The 18,390-nt window shown below is 50.7% G+C and overlaps 1 protein-coding gene across 1 annotated transcript in view; it reads right to left on the bottom strand.

The window, feature by feature from the left end:
* Positions 1 to 18,390, bottom strand: part of APBA2 (amyloid beta precursor protein binding family A member 2) — a 189,666-nt gene that overhangs the window by 97,179 nt on the left and 74,097 nt on the right. Inside the window, exon 3 of the mRNA XM_033852266.2 lies at positions 7,116 to 7,169. The gene's annotated coding sequence lies outside the window, so the exon portion shown is untranslated. The remainder of the gene's footprint in view (positions 1 to 7,115; positions 7,170 to 18,390) is intronic.

Genomic DNA, 18,390 nt, shown 5'->3' with positions numbered 1-18,390 from the left:
TTAACAGATGACCAGATCTCTTCCCTAGCTTCCCCTTCAGTTCCCCACGTGAACAAACTGTGTGAACAAGTTGGCATCTAAAGAAAGATCACGAGGACTGACAAGCCTGCACACGGCAGGGAGGGCGACAAGTCTGACCCTCCCATCTCCATGATTAACCGAGATTACTTCCCCTTTTTCCTCTTTAAAAACTTTCGTGGCCAAGCAGAATCTTCGGAGGTGGTTTCTGGGGGACACTGAGTCCACCATCTCCCCAGATTGCCGGCATTCTGATTAAAGACAACTTTTTTTTTCTACCAACATTTGTGAGTCTGATTTTGTAAGCGGAGAGCAGTAGGACTCCATTCAACTACACTGAGGTGTTCAACAGAACCTCTTCTTTTATCAACTTTTCAAACACAAGAGAAGCAGGGGTAGAGAGCAAGCTCACCAACAGCCATGAACACACTGTTCAGGCTTGAAAACCTTAACACCTTCTTCTTATTATTATTGGCCCACTTTTTTCAATTATGTTGTTTTTTCCTTATTGATCTGAAAGAGTCCTTTTTTTTTTTTGGGGCGTTACGTGGGCCTCTCACTGTTGTGGCCTCTCCCGTTGCAGAGCACAGGCTCTGGACGCGCAGGCTCAGCGGCCATGGCTCACGGGCCCAGCCGCTCCGCAACACGTGGGATCCTCCCGGACCGGGGCACGAACCCATGTCCCCTGCATCGGCAGGGGGACTCTCAACCACTGCGCCACCAGGGAAGCCCTGAAAGAGTTCTTTATACAGACAGAATACCAATCTCTTACAGAGAATGCATCACAGATATTTATTCCAGCTAGTAGTTTGCTTTCAACTTTAGTGCCCCTTCTCTTAAGGAAGTTGCCAATATTAATGGTCTTTTATGATGTGTCTGTGCGCAAGTGTATGTCTTACCTTTTCCTACCTCAAGGGCATACAGAAAATCTCTTCTATGTATTTTAACATCATGCCCTTCATTTACGTCTTGAGTCCTACTGGCATTGACCTGTGTGTATGCTGTGAGGTAGGGATCTCATTTGCTCTTTTCCCATGTGGACAACCGCTGTCCTGCATCCTTTCCCACCTGGTCAATAACACACCTCTGCCATCACCTGGGTTCCCAGACAGGTAAGCATCTTTTACAAGGCTCACTACCCTGTCCACCCATCCGATTCTGTCTCTCCTACTAAGATATCACAAACCTTAACTGTCACTTTCCATCAGGAACCCCACTCCCCCACTCTTACAGCAGCTCCACTTCGTGTTTTATTTTAATGTCTGGTGACTGGGAATGTCTCTGTCTTTCTTAGGATCTTATGCTTTAGGACCATTCTTGGCCAGATTTTACACAGCACTGGCATGTGTTTGTACCTGGGCAAGGGCATGCTGCCATCCTAAGAGCCAGCCATTTTCACAAATGCAACATCTTCTAACTTCATGTATTTTCTGAGACTTGCCCATGATTTAAACACAGCTTATTAATCTTTCCAACCTTCCTTCAGGATGATCCCTGAATTTCTATAATTATGACTCACGCGTTTTACAGATCAAGGGCCTGGTGGATAGATATCATAGCAATAGTGAGGCCTAGAATTTAATTCTCCCAGGGGGAAAAAACTAGAACACAGCCCCCAAATTTTACTATGAGTGGAAGCATATTCACAAAGTTATCCTGTGGAAGGACAGCAGGCACACTCTGAGGATTAGTATTCTGAAGTTACAGAATGGTTCCCTTGTGGTAGAAAAATAAATATACCCAGGTCTCTACTCTCTGAAGATCTCTCCTCCCAGAGATTCATTCTGGCAAAACTGTCAGTTAAAAATATCCATCTCATTGCCACTTTTCTCTCACAGAAGAAATATGCTTTTCTGCAGAGAACCCTGATGAGTATATTCACTTAAATGACGGTCCCGCCACACTGCAGATGGGTGAGTGCAACTGGCAAGAGAGCTTGGCCTCTCATCATTTGCAGCTGATTTTCATACTCTAATGATATTTGGGGATGCATAAATATTCCACTAGGTCTTTTTTGGGCTCAGAAGAAGGAAATACCTTATACCCTAGAGGCACAAACAGAACTGCCCCATGGTATCCATCAGAATGCAATGACAATTCCAATTTCCTTAAGAAAATCCTCAAGAAGCCAATTTCATGGTGGAAAGTCCCTAGAAAGCAGATGGAGTGTGGTGGCTGCTAGACCCTGGGCTCCCAGAAGGCCAGAATTTCACTGCCATTTGTGAGACTACTTCTCCATCAGTAACATCTCTGTTAGGGAACCGTTGACCAAAGCCGCCCACCTTGGCCAGGAACGATGATAACCGCTTGCCTGAGTTGTCTCACAACAGGAGGTGCCGATAAAGAACACGGTGCTGCCACGGAAAACTAAAGGGAGAATTTGGGGGTGGCTGAAAGGAAGCAGGAGATGCCAGCCCATAATATGTCCTGACAACCTCCCAGAAACCCTTGCGCTGGAATCCATCTTGGCTGAGAGATGCACGCACCACCAGGAAGGACCCTGAGTCAGAGTGATTGGCCAGAGACAAGCCGGAAACTAACCCCATCACCATAAACCTGAGACTGCGAGCCACGTGGAGAGCAGTCCTCCTGGGTTCCCTTACCCTCTGCTCTCTGCCCGGGCGCCCCTTCCCCATAAAGTCTCCTGCTTTGTCAGCACGTGTGTCTCCTCGGACAGTTCATCTGCGAGTGTTAGACAAGAGCCCACTCTTGGGCTCCAGAAGGGGTCACCCTTCCTGCAACACCTTCACAAGCTATCCCTACTGTCAATTATGATAAAAATCTCCTCCCCTTCCAGAATCCCCCAAAATCCTTTAGCATTTTCGCAGCGGAGGGCGGCTGACGCATCTACTCTATTTAAGGCTGAAGTATGTTTACAACTCTAAGTGGAAAATCAAACCGGAAGGAAAAGGCTTTGCTGAGAGCACAAAAGTAAATTCACACGCTTTGAAGACTGACAGCTGAGGAAATGTTCAGAAAAATACTCATTGATTCCTATGCCCAAACCCATTAAAAATCATACAACTCCTCTGAGGTTTCACCCTCCGCTGCCTTGGAGGGGGGCTGATTGTTCTATGTCCCTTAAATGCCTTGTGGCTGTGCCCCACTCGCACACTCTCAAAGCTGAGATGGGGGAGGGGGCAGGGCACAACCATTAAAAGAATGACAGAGCCGTGGAGGACATAACATAAACCAGTTAGAACCGACTAGGCCCAAGATGGCAGAAGGTTCGACTTCTGGTGGACCTTGGGCCTCGTCATATGCTCATTGTAATACGCTAGTTAAATGACACATCCACAGGTGCCATGAAAGTTCTGAGGCCGACCATAAAAGGCCGAAAAGTGGGTGGTGGTCTGATTCCTGGAAATCACTGCCCCTTCTTTTCCCACTCATTAGCTATGAAATTACCCAGCCCATAAAAACTAATCACCCCATATTTCAGGGCCTCTCACCTTCTGAGATGAACCACACTCTGTCTATGGGGTGTGTATCTCTCTAAATAAACCCGCTTTCCCACTTAGTTCCCAGGGCAGAGCCCTCTTGCCTGTCTGCTTGTAGCCTTCACAAGCGTCCTACATTAATAAGTATACTTCTTACCTATCACTTTGCCTCTTGCTGAAGTCTTTCTGCATCGAGACATAAAGAACCTGAGCCTCCTTAAGTCCTGAGACCAGGTGTGCAGTTTCAGCTGGGAAATTGTGGGTTCAAGGCCCACCCGAGGTGTGACTGGGTTCAAGTCCCAATCTGAGGTGTGAGGTTTCAAAGCCATCATGGAATCCATCTAGGACATTTGGGACAAGAACGCTCCCCAATTTGACGTGAGGGAATTCCTGCCCAAGCACAACACAGTGATTAGCACCGTAGATGCAGGGTAGATGCTGGATCAGCGAGTGGAATAAATGAAGCTGCCTTGCTTTACAAAGCAATGATCTCTCAGCAGCTCCAAGTAGCGAGGCCTGTGTTCTTCTGCTACCCCAGGGGCAAAACGATGGCTTTGAACCACTGTCTAGACACTCCAGTATCCCATCTCCACTGGTGGTCGTCATCATCCTCAGAATTCACACAGAGCTTCCCCGTTGGGGAATGCAGTTTCCCTCTCCTTTGGTTGTCCCAAAGCCACCCTACACACGACACTCTGGACGGCTGCCCAGCGCTGCTCCATGCAACTAGCAAATGCTCCTTCCCACTGTGGATGAAAAATGTTGCCTGCAGTATGAGCAAACAAAGGATGCTGTGGCCATCAAGCCATCGGCCATTACCATAGCCCCAACTGTGAGCCCTGAGGGAACTCAGGATGAGAAAACACAGGATACTGGCCCCAGAGAGCTGAGGTGCACATCAAAGGAATGATTTCAGTGAGCCCAGACTCTTGCATCTTCTCATACATAGAAAAGCACTGAATTCCTTAACTTGACATATCTGGTTTTCTTTGGTTAAGAGTAATCTTTTGATGTTCCGACTACATGATTTTGTTGCAAAAACTTCTATATGTCCTGGCTCCCCCTCCCTTGCCTCTTCAGGGCCGTCACTTAGAGCTACCTGAGATGCTGTGCCTGGGCTTGAAGTCCTCAGAAAGTCCACCAAATGAAACGTAATTCTTAACCTTTAGGTTGTGCTTTTTTTTTTTTTCAGTCGACACCATGAATGCATAAGAACCCATGGAATCCACCAGAACCTGGGACCTGCTCTGGTCATCATGCTCACCATGCCTGGCTCGGCCTCCTAACCCCTAATGACGTTCTCTTCTTCAGACATACTCCAACCCATATACCAGCTTCCCTGCTACCCAGCCACCAGCGTGTCTTTGGCCCCAGAAGAAGAGGCCAGCACCTTCAGCCCAGAACCCATATCCTACAAACCTCCGCTGTACCAGGTGCTTGCCTGGCACCTGGCCTACAGACCTGTGCAAATCTGCCCGTACAGGCCCTCCAGGGCAAGAGGAAGGCAAGAGCCCACCGTGTGTCAGTGGGATGAGGGCCACAGGACAGCTTCACCCACAGGGTGGCAGTGACTCGGGGCCGCCCCTCACCCCTGGTAAGCTTAAGAGAGCTCTTTGTGGGCTTCTCTGGTGGCGCAGTGGTTAAGAAGCCACCTGCCAATGCAGGAGACATGGGTTCAAGCCCGGGTCTGGGAAGATCCCACGTGCCACGGAGCAACTAAGGCCATGTGCCACAACTACTGAGCCTGTGCTCTAGAGCTCACGAGCCACAACTACTGAGCCTGTGTGCCACAACTACTAAGCCCATGCGCCTGGAGCCCATGCTCCGCAAAAAGAAAAGCCACCGCAATGAGAAGCCTGCGCACCACAACAAAGAGTAGCCCCCGCTCGCCCCAACTAGAGAAAAGCCCGTGCGCAGCAATGAAGACCCAATGCAGCCAAAAATAAATAAATAAATTATTTTAAAAAAAGAGTGCTCTTTGTAATCAGAGTTAAAGTCTTCTACTCGGCATCCTGGCATTTCAAAATGGTGGACTTCTCGTAGATCAATAATAGAGGAAGGTTTCAAACAGTATGCATTGTTGGTGATGTGTATTTACTTTCAATCTGAACAGGAATCTGGTGGGAGTTACACAAATAAATGATGGAATCCATTGAAAGCAGCACTTTTGCCCCTTTCCTGTTTACCCATTTCTGTCCCCCTCAAACATCTAATTATAGAAATGAGATCACGAAGCAATTGAAACTAACTCCTGACTTAGGCTCTCCTGAATGTGTACCATGCCTTGCCTAACCTGTCGATTTTTTCCTAGATAGAAAGAAGTAAGAATGAAGAATGAAGTAGTTAAAGAATGACTAGCTGGGACCTCCCTTGCAGGCCAGTGGTTAAGACTTCCCCTTCCAATGCAGGGGGTGCAGGTTTCGTCCCTGGTCAGGCAGCTAAGATCCCACATGCCTCACAGCCAAAAAAACAAAACATAAAACAGAAGCTATATTGTAACAAATTCAATGAAGACTTTAAAAATGTTCCACATCAAAAAGATCTTTTTAAAAAAAAGAAGAACTAGCCCTCTACCCCCGCAGTAGCCCTGCAGGCAGATCACGTGGGCAAGGCAACATCTGAAGAGTCGCCAGACCACACACAATGGAGAACGATGCAGAATGCAACCTCTTGCCTCGATGATTCACTAAGATTCTTTCCCCCATTTTTCCCTTTAAAAATTGTCCTGGCTGATTAGAATCTTCGGAGTTGGTCTCTGGACGTGAGTCCACGATCTCCTCAGATCGCACCTTTCCTTTCTACTGACACTTGCCTCCCGAATGACTGGCTTTTGAGTGGTGAGCACCCGAACCGGAGTTTGGTAACACCATGAGGACTGTGGTTTACAGAAGCATAGTATAATGAGGAGGGGATGTCGTGTGTGCACTGGGGAGCCTGGGGGAGGCATCACTTCCGGGCAACTGAGAAATAAAATACATATTTATGGCAAGACCAGAAAAATCTAAACAAAACATCTTCTCTGCCCTGTGGCCTCCTCTCTCCCCTCACTGTGCACTGTGTGTCTGCACTGTGCATCGACCAAACCTCCCCCATCACAGAAATACCTGCTCAAGCAGGAAAGGCAACACTCCCCTAGCATCAATGGGACAAGGCCTTAAAAGATAACACTCTTCTTGATCTCGTAAGGGGTCACAATGACGCTTAGATCTGGATCATGTAAACTGTCAATAAGAAGTCATTTGATGTGTAGCCCTCCGTCTCAAGAAACTTATACAACTATGCCTTGACTGCCAACGGACAGAACAGTTCTCAGAGCTTTCTGAGATGCGCTTCCTGGGTTATAATCCTCAAATTGGGCTTGAATAAAATTTTCCATTTCTTTCTTAGAATGACTGATTAATTTTTCGTGGACACAACATAAGTGCCCAGCAGTGGGCCCAGGGCTCAACGGCCCTTGACTGTGAATCAGACCCCAGCTTCAGATGCTCTGTGCTCAGATTAGTACTGATTATACAGACCCAGCTCCCCAGGAGGTAAAGAACTAGGACAGCTGCCCAGCCCCACGCGCAGGGCAGCGTCCCTCCAGTAAGACAGCCCCGTTTCACACACGTCAGAAGCAAAACCTCACGCCATGCAAGGTTACCTCTTATTTCTTACCGAAAACTAGCGGTTTGGTAAGGTCCCGAAAACCCTCCTGATGATGAAATCTTTCTGGAATAAAACAGAAGAAGAGAGAGGAATTTACTTTGGTTTCAGGAATGATAAGGGTGCTCCTATAGAGCATAGAAATTTAAATGAGTGAGAGGCTTTGAATACCTGGGAAAGTGAACCGATTGTAATTCTAATGAGATGATCAGAAATCACGCCGAAACAAATACTTAAAATGTTTCTTTAGCCATTCATCACACGATTATTGCCTTCACATTGTGTTGGACAAATAAAGCGATGGCTCATGTATCACTCTGGCTGCAGAGACTCTCAGCATTTCAATGAAGCGCCTCAAAGCCCTCATGAATATGTATTTTCCCACAACAAAGCTTGACCCCGCTAGTTGGCAGAACCGGTATTCTGGGACACTTTCAGAAGAGGTGGGTGTGCGTGTGGGGACTGCAGGGGGATGAAAAGAGATTAAAGGAGACAGAGAGGAGGCAGACCACCTCTCGTTTCCTCTGCCCAGGTTCCCAGCCCACCCTTCCTCCTGGGGGGTGCAGTTTTATAAAGAGAACAGAAAAGAGGACATTGGGTTTCACAGTCCCCTTGAACAGAGGATGCTTTGCAAACTCGGGCTGGAGAGGAAAGCCAGAGTCAAGGGCATCAGGATGGCAAGAGTCATGGGTTGGATCAGGAATTCATGGCGGGGCAGGAGAAGCCCCAGTCCGTCCCTCTGCAGGGACGGGGAGCCCAGGGTAGTGCAAGAGGACGGGGTTTCCGGGTCTGAAATATCACATCCAAATTCCTTTCCTCCCTCCAATATGGCTGAAGACAGGATAAGTGATAAAGGAATTTCTTGGTTCCTTTCAAAACCATGGCAATGGCCGCGTCCCCCCCCCCCCCCCCCCGCCAACCCCACCGTCATCCCATCTGCTGGGAATGGAAGAACTGGGAGCATTTCATGAACAGCTGTGCTGGTCGGGTCGGGAAGTCCACCTTCAATCTGGCCCTGGGATCTGAAGTCATAGGGGATGGCGTCATTCTTCGGGGAAGACAACAGGGTCTTGCTAGCGGCACTGGCAGCCAACGGCTTCAACTTCATCACAAAGGTCCACTCTGGACTCAGTGTTGTCACTTTTCTAAGGGAGCCCGACAGCCGCTCTCATTTCCCTGGACAGACATTCCTAGCAGTGGGGTTTAATGAGGAAATTTGGGAGCCACCCAAAACTGGCCCGGTGCAGATGCCTCAGGTCCATATATAAGGGGAAAATGATGCTCTGACCCTTAGAAGGCCGCAGACGCTTCCATTCTGATCAAGCCACAGCACCGTAACCTGCTTGGCTCTACTCAGGGGGAGCTGGATGTTTGCATCGCTGTTCAATTTCTTTCCACGGGTACGTGCTTCTGCTGCCTCTCAAATCCCTTCATGGCGTCCGCCTCGGCTCCATCATGTGTAAAATGTGGACAGTGGGAACCACCTTAAAGGAGGATGGGAAGGTGAAACCCCACCTCTAGAACACTGCCTGGGGTCACCAGAATCTACAGCCTGCCCCTTCTTCCGCCAAACCCCACCACCACAGCGCCTCCAGGAGGCTGGCGCTCATACTAAATGTCACATCCAGTGGCAAGAACCCTTCCCTGGGCAGCGGGGCGTTGGGAGGGCGGGCTCAATTCCTCACTCTGTCCCAGATTCGCTCTGTGACCTCAAGCAGGTCGCTCAGAAAGGTCACTGTCCTGCCTGGGCACCCCCCACCCCAGCTCTGACCAGTAGTGACCAAGAAGGACAGCAGGGAGGGGCCTGGAAGCCTCCAGCACAGGCTGGAGTCCTCCGCACTTGTCCCTCCCTCCCTCCTGGCCCTCCAGCCACCACCACCCCCAACACCGCGGGCCGTGGAGGGGCCCATCCACCCAGAAGTCCAGCACCTCCCACCCCTCCAGGCCCAGAAGCACCTGGGGGACCCCGGAGCTGGTCTGCAGGCTTCCCTGCCACCCCACTGTCTTCGAGCCGCTCAAAAGGACAGTGTCGTCCACCTGGAGCCTGAACATCCCGCCTGCTCCCCGCGGGTTCCCAACCAAGGTGTGCAACCATCAAAGCACTCTGGAAGGACAACCAGCGGCACCCGGCGCCTTACGTAAGGCTCTTCCACCAGCAGAAAACAGGCCCACATCTTAGCTCAATTTAGAATCGGTTTTTAAGTGTCTATTAATAGGCTACACGCGAGCACCCGTTGTGGATGGCGGGGAGTCAGGGCTCCGGGCTCCCGTCCACCGCTATTCATTAGCATTCTTTTCATGTCTGTCTTCTCTCATTTTCCCAGCAGCATTTTAGCTCAACAGCAAGGTCACCTACCACTTGGACCCAGTGCCACTTTTCATTTTCTCTAAAGAAAAATATGAATTTTCTTTTCCCTCAGCGGTGCCCTCTCCCCCGCTCTGGGGACCCCTGGCTTGCACTGTCTACAGCAGGGCTGTGTTTTTTGATGACCTGCAACTCCAGATAGATGGTTCATCTCAAAGACAAGTCCAACGAAGTCGTGAGTGGGGAGATCCAGGAAGTCCTTGGGGGGTCCGCTGTCGCCTCCCTGGTTGGCTCTGAGTCCACCCGCCACCTGGCCAGGCACAGCCGGGAGGCCCACGCCGTCAAGAGGCCAGGATGAACCTGGAGATTCAAATACGGTTTGGAACATTCAGGCTCTTCTCAGCCATGTGTGGCCCAGTCACTCCTCTTTGTACCAAACACACGTCCCAGGTCTCTTCCTACCCCCTCTGGGGGCAGCCATGGCCAGGTCACCTCCTCTGTCCCTCTCGGCCACTTGTGACTAGACAGAAATCCAAGAGCCTGATCTTCTGGTAACTCACAGCCACTCCTTGAATAATCCCTCATCAACCTCCAGGCTGGAAATTAAGCACACAGGTCTCTCCCCACAAGATTAGAACAAGCCACTGTCTAAGTTGTTGGTCCATTCACAGGTAGGTTGGTTGGTTTTTAGGCTACCCTGCAGCCCAACTTCCCTGGTGAGACAGGAAACAGGAAGTCCCAGGAGCCCAGGAGACTCCGTCTGCCCCACATGCTGACAACTGGATTCTCCAGGGTCCAGGGCCCCCAGCCCTCAGAACGAGTGCAGAACGAAAGGCAGGCCCTGGCCCTGGGCGCTGACCCCACAGCTGAATCCAGGCACAGAGAACACTTCCACGAAGAGCCTTTCAGCTGCCCGACTTCAAACACCACCAGGTTCGGTTCTCCTGCGAATACTGTTGCTGAGGCAGCTGGTGTTCGGCTCCGGGAGAAATTCATTTTCTCACAGGATGCCACCTCCACTGCCACTGGAGGGTCCCCGTTATTCCACATGCACATTTCTGGCAATAAATTGGATCTATGATCAAATAGAGCCTTTGAAGTGCTACGTTTCCAGACACTCAGGAGATAAAACAGAAATTCCAAATATTCCTTAGAGTGTATGGTTTACAGCTTTGCTGATGAAGGTACTCAGCGCCTTTGATGTTATGGCAGGGGAATCAGTGGGAAGTCCCAGATTCAGAAATATCCTTGAGGCTCCACGGTGGCCCAGGGGGTTTGGGAAAGGGGACTAGGAAAATGGCAATGGCCCCAGACAAGCCAGATCACAGGGCCCCTCACCCAGAGCAGGAGATGTTGCCCAGGGAGCCCAGGAAGGGGCAGTGCTGGTGGGAGAGGGCTCAGAACCAATCTTCATAAGCATTTTCTCACAAAGTTAAGGCAACATCCACAGCTTCACGGACTCCCAGACCTGGGAGCTGTCCTGAGGGGCACCTGGGTTCAAGGAGCAGGGGACAGAGGTCACTTGTCCACAGCAGAGGCGGAAAGTCTGCCTGCAGATGGTGCGCTGACCTCTCGGTCTTACAGAGCGGCCGGGGGCACACACAGCACAACCACCATCCCACTGTCCAAAATCAGATTTCTTCCTCCAGCTGACCCGAGAGCTACGGCTGAATTTCCTTGAGTTAAATGGGCAATGCTGGCCTTTGTAAGGGGCTGGCCCCTGGGCACACAGGTGTGGGGATACCTGGGAAGCTGTGGTGTAGAACAGGTATGATCTGATGAGCAGCAATATCCCAGGTTCCATGAAGCACTTCCTGATGGAAGATGGGGCCCCACTGAGCAGAAGCCCTCAGCGGGGGCTGGGAGGGGTGTGTGCAGAGCACCACGGCCATGGTCAGGGTGCATCAAAGGCAGACATCATCAGCACATCACAGCCAGCTCAGATGTGGCTCCTGCTGGTCCTAGCCTGGTGGCTGCAGCCAGCACTGAGAACCAGGCATCTGTGGGACTATCGCAAGGGAAAGCTTGGAAGGAGGGTTCATGCTTGCACGGTCTTCTCAGCCCAGCCCGGGTGGACACGGGACTCGCCTGCACAGGCTGCCTCGCAGCGGGGACAGTCAGTTGGCAAAGGAGCATCTGGCAGGTAAGCCGCTACTCGAGGTGGCTTGTGGGACCTGGCTCTGCAGCTCAGCCAAGCTGCCCCAGGGGATGCAGTGAGGTGGCCCAGTGTCCCCTCAGGTGTGGCTGGGACCACAGGATGGAATTGCGGAGGTGGCGCGGATGCTCCCCCAGGTTGGGATATATGTGGTTTATTGTGGGGCCGGGGTGGGGGCAGGGGGTCTGCTGCTTCCTGAGGGGACACACAGGGACAATGTCAGATGGGTATAGCAGGGTCATAACAGGGCGTGGAAAGAACTGGGGCCCCAAGAACCGGCCACAGACCAGTGACCATGGGGAAACAGGGGCTGAACTCAGGGAGGGGCTCCAGGTCCTCAGAGCCCGATGGATGTGGACGACGCAGCCCAGATCATGGTAAGAAAGGGGCTCGGTGTTGGGAGACAGTGATGGTAAAGTTGAGATGCTCCACTGATGGGCACCAATGGGCTGTTTATAAGTAAAAATCTTAAATTCTAAATAACGGAGTCCCCCAGCAAGGAAAGCCCTCAAATGCTAATAACTCCACTTATAAATACCTGCCTGTATTATTTCGCTCCTTCTGGGCAAGAAGTTGTGTCTTTAGAATCAAAAGTTCAAACCTTCAGATTCTCATTTGTGCAAATGTTTGGGGCACAGACTGGCTTTCAAATCCAACTTCAAAGGTCTCAAAAAGCAATTGTTTTGTTTGAGAAGGTGGCTTCTAAACACGCTCTTAAAATACTGAATTAAGGGGCTTCCCTGGGGGTGCAGTGGTTGAGAGTCCGCCTGCCAATGCAGGGGACACGGGTTCGAGCCCTGATCCAGGAAGATCCCACATGCCGCGGAGCGGCTGGGCCCGTGAGCCATGGCCGCTGAGCCTGCGCGTCTCCGCAACGGGAGAGGCCACAACAGTGAGAGGCCCGCGTACCGCAAAAAAAAAAAAAAAAAAAATACTGAATTAAGGATAACATACAAATCGTTACCATTAAAATGGTCAAAACCCTCCATTCTTGGAAGTTTAGCTTTCCAAGTCTGGAGGCGACGGGCCACTGGGGATGCTAACCTTCTGCCCCCAGTTTCCTCACTTCCTGCTCCAGATTCCAATAGGGAGACTTTCTCTGTGATTAGTTTACTGAGTAGGGACTCCTCTTTCAAGGGGGTCTTTGCTCCCCTTATGGGGCCTGTGAGGCCACCCTGAAGGCAGAGCTGGCAACAGAGATGTGGGGTAGCTCCATCTGTTTCAAAGCCCAGAAATTTGCTATAACCCAAACCAGCTATAATGTGCAATATCTCTAATTTACTTTTTCCATGTTTGTTTTTATTTTTATTTATTTTGGGGGGCTGCATCGGGTCTTAGTTGAGGGATCTTTCATTGTGGTGCCTGGGCTCCTCTCTATGTGAGGCACCAGGGATCAGTAGTTGTGGTGCACGGGCTTAGTTGCCCCATGGCATGTGGGATCCTAGTTCCCCAACCAGGGATTGAACCAGCGTCCCCTGCATTGGAAGGTGTGTTCTTAACCACTGGACCACCAGGGAAGTCCCTCCATGTTTGCTTTTATGTAAAATCCTCTGGGGTTCTACTAAATAAACCTGGGAGCTCCTTACACAGTGTTGAGCTAATTAACATTGGGGCTGAATCAATGAAAGGTGTCCTGACTCAACTGGGCCTTAATCCTCCATAAACTTGACCTTGAGCAGCAGATGGTGACCTGAGGACAGAAGCACGGTTCCCCCTGATCTTTGTGGCAGGGGTGTTTACAGTGCAATCCTGACACGTTTCTCCAGTGGTTCTTGATATTAAACCAGTCTTGTGTTCTGGCCTCCTTCCCTGGCTTTGTGGAAGGAAAGGACAGTGCGACACTAAGGTATAAAAAACCAGAACTCAGTGCCAAGGCTGAAAGCGATCCACCAGGTCTGCAAAGACGCCAGGAGGGAAGCGGGGGTCGAGATGAACCCTCCCAGCCTGGGTCTGTCTGGCTCTCCTCATTATTATTCCTTCCTAAGCAAGTGAGGCTTCTATTTTTGCTGCAAGGCGCCGGATGCCTTCCAATCCCCCTGCCATCTCCTGGAGAGAGGCTGGGATTTCGTTTTCTATTCAGGCAGCTCAGGGATGCTGAAGGGAGGGTCATCCAGGAGACTGGGAGCCAGAGAGAAGCACTGCCTGCCAATCGTATCAAAAGAGGACGCAGCGCTCTGGACAGCTCTGGGCAAAATGACAGGGCAGGCACGCAGTCTGGGGGGCCACTCAGGGCCTGGTGCAGTAAAGGTTATTCAGTCCATCCTGTGCTCGCCATGACAGGCACTCATGCTTCACAGGTGAGAACTTTTAATCCTCCCAGCACCACTGCAAGGTAGTGAGGGTGGTCATCATCCCCATTTTACAGATGGGGAAACAGGCTCATATAAGGTATTGAGGCCACACAGGAAGTGGTAGGGCTGGGATTTAATCCTGCCACTTGCCCCCAAGTCCATGCTCTTAGCTCCCACATTATGCTGGTAGGAAGAAATGGGGAAAGATATTTGTAATATGTAAACCAAATGAAGGATCATTAAGAAATCAATAAGAAAATCAAAAATTGAGCAAAAGGCATGAACTAGTAATTCACAGAATAATAAATACATAAAATAAATATATATATATATGAAAAGATGTTCAACCTCACTGGCAGACAGAGAAATGCAAACTAAGACCCCTTATAGACACGCTTCCCCCACCAAACATTAAAAACATCTGACAAGGGCTTCCCTGGTGGCTCAGTGGTTAAGAATCCGCCTGCCAATGCAGGGGACATGAGTTCGAGCCCTGGTCCAGGAAGATCCCACATGCCGCGGAGCAACTAAGCCCGTGCGCCACAACTACTGAGCCTGCGCTCTAGAGCCCCTGCTCCGCAACAAGAGAAGCCACCGCAATGAGAAACCCGCGCATGGCAACGAAGAGTAGCCCCGGCCCTCTACAACTAGAGAAAGGCCACACACACCAATGAAGATCCAATGCAGCCAAAAATAAATAAATTTTTTTAAAAAAGAAAAGCATTAAAAATATATATATCTTAAAAAAAAAACATCTGACAATACCAAGTGTTGTCACTGCATAGGACAAGGGGGACTCACACACGCAGCTGGCAGGAGTGCTCATCAGGAGACCCACTTTGGAAAACAAATTTAGCTGCTTTGAGAAAATTTGAAGACTCGTGCACTCTCTCCTGCAACAATTCCCACCCTTGCTAAATATTCTAGACAAATCTGGCTCATGGTCACACAGAGACACACTGCATATTCCTAACAGCCTTGTCTTAACAGCAAGAAACTGGGGAGCCCCTAAACAGACAGATTACATCACATTCCTACAACGAGCCCCACAGCAGCGAAAAGGTCTGAATGACAGCTACACATTTGCCTATGGATGAATCTCACAAACATAAGGTGAAGCAAAAAGGCAAGCTACAGAAAAAACACACAATTAGATATCATTTACATCATGCTTCAAGACATGCAAAAATCACAGGCGCAGCAGGTACGCTGACAAACGCAGTGAGTGTGAACATCGAACTCTCACAGCAGGGACCTCTGTGTGGGAGACAAGGGGGTGCCGGCAGGGAGGGGCTCTAGCTGTGTTAGTCATTGTGATGGTTTCAAACATGTCCACAGACTCTTGGACATTCCCCTCAAAAGGTGGAGCCTACCTCTCCTTTCCCTAAGTGTGGGCTGGACTTAGTAACTTGCCTCTAGTGAACAGACCACGAAAGGCATATGCTATTCTTAGATCACTCACTCTGAGGAAAGCTGGCCACCATGCCGTGAGGACACCCAAGCAGTACCATGGAGAGGTCCACACGGCTGAGAACTGAGGCCTCCTGCCAACAGCCATGTGGATCCTCCAAGCCCCCGATGACTGCAGCCCCAGCCCCACATCTTGAGCCTGAGCCCAGGGAGCTGACCCTGGGGTCTGAGCTGCTCCCAGATCCCTGACCCACAGACTCTATGTAGAAGATAATAAATGTTTATTGTTTTACACCACTTACACTTTGGCATAAATGGTTTCACAGAAATAGATAACCAATACAGTAATACTCTCCACCTTAAGCAGGTGGTGGGTACACAGGTGTTCATCACATGATTCTTTTTACCTTTTTGTATGCTGAATATCTTATGACAAAAATTTAATGCAAAAGACTTGAATTAACTCACACTGATTAATAATTGCAAATGGTGGATCGTAAAAGGCAGGAACCCGCGATAGGCACGCACTTCATCCTTTTGGGTGACTGAGGAATGACCTCCCTCCTGGGGACATAAAGAACTTAGAAAAGCCCCAACGAAGTGGTGGAGAGTCATGGGAAGTTGTGACTGGGTAGGGCAGGAGGGGGCCGAAGGATGTGCTCTATTAACATATTAAAATAGGGAGACTTTGGGACTTCCCTGGCGGTCCAGCGGTTAAGACTCTGCACTTCCACTGCAGAGGGCACGGGTTCGATCCCTGGTTGGGGAACTAAGATCCTGCATGCCACTCCGTGTGGCCAAAACAAAAAAAAAAAAAAAAAAAATAGGGAGACTTTTTCAGGCTAAGAGAGTATGTGCCTGAGCCCAAGAGGCAGGCAGCAGATCCCCGGGTGGGTCTTGTGGGGGTGAGGAGGGGTGGCAGCACTCAGGGTGGCCCACCCCCTTACCTGTTCTCCCTAGCCTCGCGGCAGGGCTGCCCAGAAGCCGGGATCTGGTCATCAACACGTCCCTCCCTCTCCTGCAGGTCCCAGAGAGCAGAAGGACGCTTCACTCCTGAGAAGCAGTTGGGCTGGTCAGAGTCAACTGGTCCAGTTAAAGCAGCCACACCAGTCACACCCAGCAGACCCATTCTGCCAGTCCTGAAGGACCACCACAGCACGACGCAAGACCACTTACTTTAAATTCTCATACTTAAGGGCTTAAGTCCAAAATCTCACACGGGCTCTTTTCCTCAATTTACTCATTCCAAGAACTACGTCCAAATCCATTTTAAGTGAAACAACCACTTTTCTTGCCATAAAGCGACAGCTGAAGCAACAGTAATGCCTCAGATATTCCGAGCTTGCTTTCCTTTTGTAAAAACGCACTCAGACGAGGTGACAGAGGAGGGTAAGCCACTCCTGTAGTGTCTTTTTGACCCCGACTTGTCGGGAAAATGACCACTGAGAATTTGGATCATTTGTGTTTGTTCTCATTATTCACGCTTTCCGGCTGGCACCCCGAGGACAAGAGGAGGAAAAAGACGTGATGAGAAATGCAAATGGTGGAGGGGACCGTGTGTGTTATCAGGGCCCTCTGACAGCACCAAAGGTGGTGCAGGTGAGGAAGAAGTCCCGCCCCCAGTGATGCTCCGCCCTCACCTTGAAGGGCAGGGCCCAGACAGCCATGCTCAGCTGCTGGGGACCAGGATGCCTGACTGTCTGTCTCCTCATCTCCCAGCCAGTCAGGACCCGGCTCAGACAAGAGCACAAAGGGCATGATGTCCCCAAACTTGCCTGCAGTGGCCACCTCGAGCTCAGCCCGAGACAGGTCCTGGAGAGCCGGGGCAGCAGGCAGCATGGAGCTGGACGGCACCCCCAGCAGCTCGCCCAGACCCAGAGACGGCGGAAGGCAGTGAGACCAAGACTGGACTTCGGTTCCCACCTCTCTGCCCATGAGCTGTGACCACAACCATTCCTCCATCACCCTGAACCTCGGGCTCTGCCTCAGAAACAGAGGAGACCCCCGGGATTCTGGGGGTCCCCCAGTCCCTCCACAGCTTTCAGGACAATGGTGGACCCTCCTTTGGAGGAAATCAAGGCAGAGGGGCCAAGTCGGGGGGCTGAGGGTGGATGCTAGCTCAGGACTCACAGCTCTGTTTCCTCAGATGTGAAATGGGGATAATAACATTCTCCTGTAAACTGATGTCATGGGATTGAGACAGGCTGGGACTTGGGACCCTCTGCTGCAGTGCTTGCACCTGGACACACCTCTCCGCAAGCAAACAAAATACAAAGAAACTATATGGGACTGAAAATAACTACGTGCATGCGCAGTTGGGGCAAATTCTGGACAAAAAGATACAAAGAGACCAAAAATCCCAACTGCCACTCTTGAAGGGCTGGAGCAAAACTAGGGTTTTGGGAGCAAAAGCCAGGTACTGCGCATGCCCCCTGCACACAACACCATCTAAGGAGCGGACAGAACACCTAAGCTGCCCCTCTGGCCTGACCCCTGGACACACCCCTACCCTCACCCCATATAAGGAACAAGCAAGGGAACCTGTTGTTTGTTCCCGCTCCCCGCTGCTGCAGCAGGGGCCCCAATAAAGCCTTGCCTGAATTTCTTGTCTGGTCTCTTATCAATTTCTATGGATTAAGGAAGCCAAGAACCCTGGTCGGTAACAGGATGGCCCTGTGGCTTCAGTGAGGTGTCCACAGGTACTAAGGGAGACACACATGGCTCTTGTTATAAAGCCACCAGAGCCTGCTGCCCTGCAGCTACCTCTCCCCAGCACTCATCGCCCCAAGAAGTGCTTGTTCGTCAGCCTCTGGGAGCCCCTCAGAGGGCGGACTCCACACCCAGGGCCTCATCGACAGCACCTGGCTCACAGGAAGGGTTCTTACTCCCGGATTCCAGAATCCCCTGGCTTGTCCCTTTGTACCCACAGCAGCCAGCCCTAGTCCGCCGGGAGCTTCCTCACCTCATCATGAGGGTCTGGATGCCCTTCGAGGATGCTGCATGTTCAAGAGGGAGATTGTAAGTCCGAAGGGAGGCAGGTTCCTGGGGCAAGTCAGGGGCCAGCCAGCACCACTTATACCCCATTAAGTGGACCCCATTAAACTACTCTGAAACCCCTTCCTACAC

This window comes from Tursiops truncatus, chromosome 2, assembly GCF_011762595.2.
Source record: "Tursiops truncatus isolate mTurTru1 chromosome 2, mTurTru1.mat.Y, whole genome shotgun sequence".
Classification (NCBI taxonomy): domain Eukaryota; kingdom Metazoa; phylum Chordata; class Mammalia; order Artiodactyla; family Delphinidae; genus Tursiops; species Tursiops truncatus.
The sequence above is the reverse complement of the archived record's forward strand: the minus strand, read 5'-3'. Positions and strand labels throughout refer to the sequence as shown.